Source organism: Lontra canadensis, unplaced genomic scaffold, assembly GCF_010015895.1.
Source record: "Lontra canadensis isolate GAN:19392208 unplaced genomic scaffold, GSC_riverotter_1.0 scaffold53, whole genome shotgun sequence".
Lineage (NCBI taxonomy): Eukaryota > Metazoa > Chordata > Mammalia > Carnivora > Mustelidae > Lontra > Lontra canadensis.
Window position 1 is genome coordinate 6,502,163 of NW_022631047.1, and position 5,818 is coordinate 6,507,980.

Below are 5,818 nucleotides of genomic sequence, written 5' to 3' on the forward strand. Positions count from 1 at the left end.
CTGCTTTTGTCAAGTAAAGCACTTAATTGCAAGTGTGTTCTATTTACACACAAAAATACATTAAAAATACAGAAATGCACACAAAAAATGCAGAAATTTTATTAACTGGAAATATTTCACAGTGACATCCCAGGCAAGCTACTAGTAGTTGCTTTAGTAGTTGCTTTAAAATGCTTACAATAAGTGTAACATTGAGATCTGTTAGCGGATAGTTAAGTATATTCTACTTTCTCAATTTGCGTATTATACACAAATGTTATTTATTTTGAATTATGTCAGGCAGGGTTTGTAGTAATTTGAAAACTTGTTAGTGAAATTCTGTCCCACCGCTAATAGTATAGATGACAGAAACGAAAGGAGTGTTATGTAATCTTTACTTTGCAATGAGACTCTTGGTCGTGAGGATCTTTGATTCAAAATTACACTGTGGTTTTAAGGCGGGGGCGGGGGGGGTCTTACTCTTTCAAAACGAAATTATACACGAATGTCCCTTATGCGCTGTTACCGTATTTTAGAACCTGTTGCCAGCATTAAAGGATCAAACTCTGCAGAAGTCGGTACCACGACTAAACAGTCTTCAATTAAAACATTCCTTACTTTTGCTATATGTAGTCTGTATTTGCAGAAGATTGATGACTAACAGGATTACCAGATTTAACAGATAAAAATATAGGACGTCGTGCTGAATTTGTATTCCAAGTAATTTTTAAGTACAAACTAAAAATTATTCGTTTACCTGAAGTTCCAATTAAACTGGACGTTCTGTATTACATCGGGCAAACTCTGCTTACTTCATCTTTAAGATGATTTGCTAACTTAGAGAAAGCTCTGTATGTGAGCAAAAAGTATCTTTCCTGGACCAACAGCAAATAAGACTTACGGTAGGAGGCCCTCTCCAAAACTTGGCCTTTAAAACACACACAAAAACCCACCCAGAAGTCCCAGGAGCCTGCGCATTAAAGCGAGCAGCAGCAGCTTTCCCGCCGGTTTTCTCCGAAATGCAGCACAGTTGGTACCCGCAGGGTGGAGCGCAAATGGCCGTGTCCTTGCGGGATGGGAAAGGAGGTGCCGGAAACTTTGAACCCCCGCCAGGGTACAACGTGTCCACTTAGACGGCGGTAAGTGCCGCCATTTTCTTTGCGGGCAAAAACTGGGGGAAGATAGGGGCTCAAGTTTGCCCCGTTAAACTCATGGGGGGGCACAGCTCTTGGCCTCAGCACTTCGGTGACGTGGAATTGGGGTCCCCCTTTTGGGGGCTGATTTCTAGTGACACGTCGAAACTTGCCAAGGCGGGGAAACGGGACGCCGCCTCTCTCCCGGATGTAAGATGGCGGCGCGGGGGGCGGCCTGGCAGGGGCGGTCACGTGGTGAGGAGTAGCGCGCGAGCCTCCTTAAGTGATCTCTATGGTTCGTCCGGACGCACAGGAGCAGGGAAGCGCGAGACCGGACGTGTGTCCTCGCGCGCGCAGACCTGCCGCCGCTGCCACACGACCCGCCGCCCGGCTCGGTTTCAGTTTTACGGGGCTTTTGTTTTATTCTCGCCTCCTGCAGAGGTGTACGGGATTTCCCCGAAGGGTGCTGGGGAACTGGTGGCTTCGGGACTTCCGGGCTGTGACTTGGTTTCTTATCGGGCTTGCCGGAGCGGGTGTCCTCCTATGCGGGAAGCGCCCGGGGCGTTCGCCCGAACGGAGAGCCTGCCCGGAGCCGGGTGCAGGACGCGTGGCGGCGGCGGCGGGGGCCCGGCCTCCGCCCAGCCCCCACCGCGGGCTCGGGGCAGGGAGGGCCGCGGGCGGCGCCCCCGGAGCCGTGGCGGAATCGTGGCGGGGACGGTCCGGAGCTCCTGGCGGGCGTCGGGCGGATAGTGGGAGCGCGACTCGCTGCCTCAGGGAGCGTCCTGATTGCGCCGGCGTCTGGCTGCGCTTTTGCCGCCCATTTCCTGCTTTCCATGGCCCAGGGGACGCGCTCCCCTCGGAACAGCGGAGGAAGCGGCTGCCTCTGCCAGGACCCCTCCACACCACTTCTTTCAGCAGAGCGGCCGGCCCCGCAGAGGCCGCCCGGCCCGGGCACCGGCACCGCCTCTGCCTCCGGTCGCCTGCGCTCTCGGGGCGCGCCCGCCGCGTTCGGGTGGCGCGGCGCTGGGCGGGGTCTTCGGGCGCGGCGGGGAAGGGCCGGGGCGCCGGCCCGACGTCGCGGCGGAGGAAGGACGGAGGAGAGCTGCGGCCGCCTCGCTCGCCCTCGGCTTGGTCCGCTGCCTCCCCCACACCATGGCCCTGGCTGAGGTAGTAGTTTGTGCTGTTGGTCGGGTTGTGACATTGCCCGCTGTGGAGATAACTGCGCAAGCTACTGCCTTGCTAGTGCTGGTGATGCTCAGCGCCGCGGAGGACAATGGCTGGGAATCCCCTTTGTTTTCCGGGGCGCGGGGATCGCCCGCGGACCCCCGGCGCGTGGCCGCCGCGGAAACCGTTAGTTCAGCGTGTTGCTGGAGGGAGGAAGCGATTGCGGGGAGAGGGGCGGACGGGCGGGCGCGTTTTTTTAGAGCAGGGAAGGAGCTCAGCCTTGGGTTCGCTCTTGACTCTCCGAGGAAGGAGTGAAATTGTGTAAGATGTTAACAGGTAACTTTCCCACCCTCGTTTGTTTTTTAACGCTTGTCGTAGCGATCGGTGCGCGAGGGAGTGTTTACCTATTTTACTTCATTCTTAAGCTGAAGGTCGGAGTGGAGTGAGCTGCCCTCTTGGGCAGAGCTGGCATGGGGAGCCGAATAGTAGACCCGTTAATTATAAAGTTTACGCCTTAACATTTTTGAATCCGGTGTTTTTGATCTTTTCCCTCAGTAAATTTAAGAGTATTAAAAATGTAAACCTAAAGCAATTAAAAGTTTCTCTTTAAACTTTGCAACTCTTTGAATGAGAAGATTGAATTTATAGTTAAGTGTACTATTGAGATTTTTTTTAACGTGTGAGACAAATAAATTTTTTCTGCAGTGTGCTGTGTTTTTTTGTTGTTGTTTTTCCTTTCCCTTTTCGTTTAACAATGGAGCTACAATTTTGCTGGTGTGGGATTTTGTTTAGATGGCTTTTCTTTGGTTTTTTGATTCTTAGACTTCTTAGTTTATGTCATTGCATTTTACTATGAGAGGAAAGGATCTCGGTAAGAATTAAAAGGATGGTTTCTGGATACTTTGGGTTTAAAATTTAATAATGCCCATTTCGTGTGAAGTACAACTACTCCAAATAGGAAGCACAGTATATATAAAGAAAATGTAGTTTGGGATAACTAGTGATTTTTTTTTTTTTTGATATTTTAAATACCTTAAGTTGGGTGGAAAAGAAGATAATTTTTAAAATTTTAATTTCACTGAGCTGAATCAGTGGTAAATGTTAGTAGTTTCCTTAAAAATACTGGTTTTGATTTTTCAGAATCCGCTTTGAATACAATGTAATCACAAAACTTGGGGTTTAATTTTTGATGCTTAAATGGGAAAACAATTCTTGAAGAAAAAAAAGTCATATAAGGAGAAAAAAATTTTTCACAGACCAACTGCATCCTTTTCCCTTCAATAGGAGTTTGATACCTCTGTAATTTAAAAGTGATCCAATAAGTGTGCCTTGATTTGGTTTTGGTTTAGCTTTGAGAGATAACCTTAATCTGATCTCATCTGGATGGAGCTTCCCTACTGGGAAGGACAGTAAAGAACCTTATGTTGAATCTTAAAATGCAGAAAATACTTGAATGTTGGTTCATTGAGCTTGATTTTCTTGATATCCAAGAACAGTGTAAATCCAGGACTTTATTAAGTGCCAAGGTGCTATGTCAAATCTTGATTTAGGGAGAAACTAATAATAAAATTCTAATTGCAGTATGATACTTTTCATTTTCAAAGACACTTCATTCAAATAGCAAAGCTACTCCTCACCCAAGAGCAGTCACCATTTTCCCACTACACTGTGTAGCATTTTACAAAGGATCAACAGTTGCTAGTCTCTATACCAAAGTATTACAAATTCTGCTGGTAATTTGTTGAACTTCAAAATAGATCAGCATAAAGGAAACTACAGTTAACAGTAGTCATAGTTTATCCTCTGTTTTAAAAGTAAATTTCACCCAGAACTATGTATTGCCCACATAATAGGAACAGTTTTGAGTTGTTGGATATAAGGGTACTTCCTTCCATATGTTATTCTTTTTTTCCAAATTACAAGAGAAGATACTGCTCCCAGCTAACTTACTATTAATACTCTAGTTATATTAATGCTATAATCTCCAATTTAAGAAAAACACTATCAGCCTTTCACTTTTATATTCCTGTGCAAGACCAGAGAAAATTACCTATTGAACATTTTGACTTGATGGTTTCCTACAGGATGAATTTGCCTTATCAAAGGTACAGCTTCCAACTTTGATATTTTTGACATTTGTTTTGAACAATTAACATTTTGGTTAGAGACCTGTTTTCAAGCATTTAGGTAATTTGTATTAGCAAAAGCCACTGATTGGGAAAGAATAAGGCAGTATTTTGGGTGCTTTTCCCAAGTTCCTACCAAAGGAAATATGGGCTATGGTAATGATGTTTTAATGTCATCCTCAATTATTGGGATTACAGATGTTATTATGGGACATCTGGAGAAGATTCTTTGGAAACAGTATTGCTTCAGATGCTCCAAAGTTAGAGTTCCTGATTTAGTCTTACATATAGAAAACTTTCATTAATAAGCTATTTAAAAATAAAATTACTTTTTGACAGGTAGATAAGACTGATCAGCAAGGGTGCACTTAAGATATACTGTGTCTTGTGGAGTAACCCCAAAGGAATTGTTGCCAAAGGAACCTGACAGCAGAGATTAGCTCTTCAGTGTATAGGAACAAGGTGCCAAGAAGGCTGTGAGATTTCTTTGTAACTGTATGTTCTTGCTCCATATTGTTTATTACAGCCCACCCTTTCCATAATAAACCTGACAAGGGAAAGGAGTTACTTCACAGAATACTCCCCTATAATTTCTGCAACAAAAGGAAATTAGGACAATCGTTGTCAAAAATAAGGCTAGATTGGTAACAAGAGAAATTAGTACCATTTTTGTAAAATCTGTAAAGCCCTTGGAACCATTGGTACCTAGATAAGGCAAAAATATTAAAATCACCTGAATGATTGTCTAATGCAATTCATTATTTTTGTTAGATCATTATGGTTGGGCACCATGGGAAAAGCAGAAAAATTGTATGGCTAGGTCACTGCCCCAATGGAACATGCCTTTAGAAAAGAACATGAAGTGCTTAAAGTGTGGACAGGTGGGAAAAGCATTAGTGACCTAGTTCACTTTTGAGACCTGGCAGAAAAGTGGGTGAAAGAGCTGAGGGGAGAGGCCTATGGAGCACTTAGAATAAATCATGTAGCTTAGAGAGGTCTCTTGATTAGGTTTATAGCCACTGGGAGAAAAGTAGAGTTGGGATCCTGGAAGTGCGTGTTACAGTTGTAGTTGGTACTGAGTGATACTCTGGGTGGCTGACACTTCAATCTTAGCTACTAATAGCTAGGGGTGTCACCTGAATTATTTTAAGAGAAATACTACTAGTTTTATTTGAATGTAGTCTGCTTTCTTCAGTTGAGAGTTTTATATTTTGGGTTAGTTAAAATTTCACTTTACAGTTACCTTTTTTAAAAATTGCTCTTTGGTTTGGATGTAATTGGATTGTGTCTATACAGACTTATGGCTGCTGAATTTGAGTAGGGTTCTTTAAGCTACACTGTTGACACCTAATGCTACAGAGTTGGTCTTTAATTATATCAAATATGAACAAAACTAAGATACAAATTTTGTGTTGG

General features: G+C 44.2%; 1 pseudogene; it reads right to left on the reverse strand.

Moving 5' to 3' along the window:
- Nucleotides 1-920: 920 nt before the first annotated feature.
- On the reverse strand, nucleotides 921-3,930 carry LOC116877559 (annotated as a pseudogene).
- Nucleotides 3,931-5,818: the final 1,888 nt, after the last annotated feature.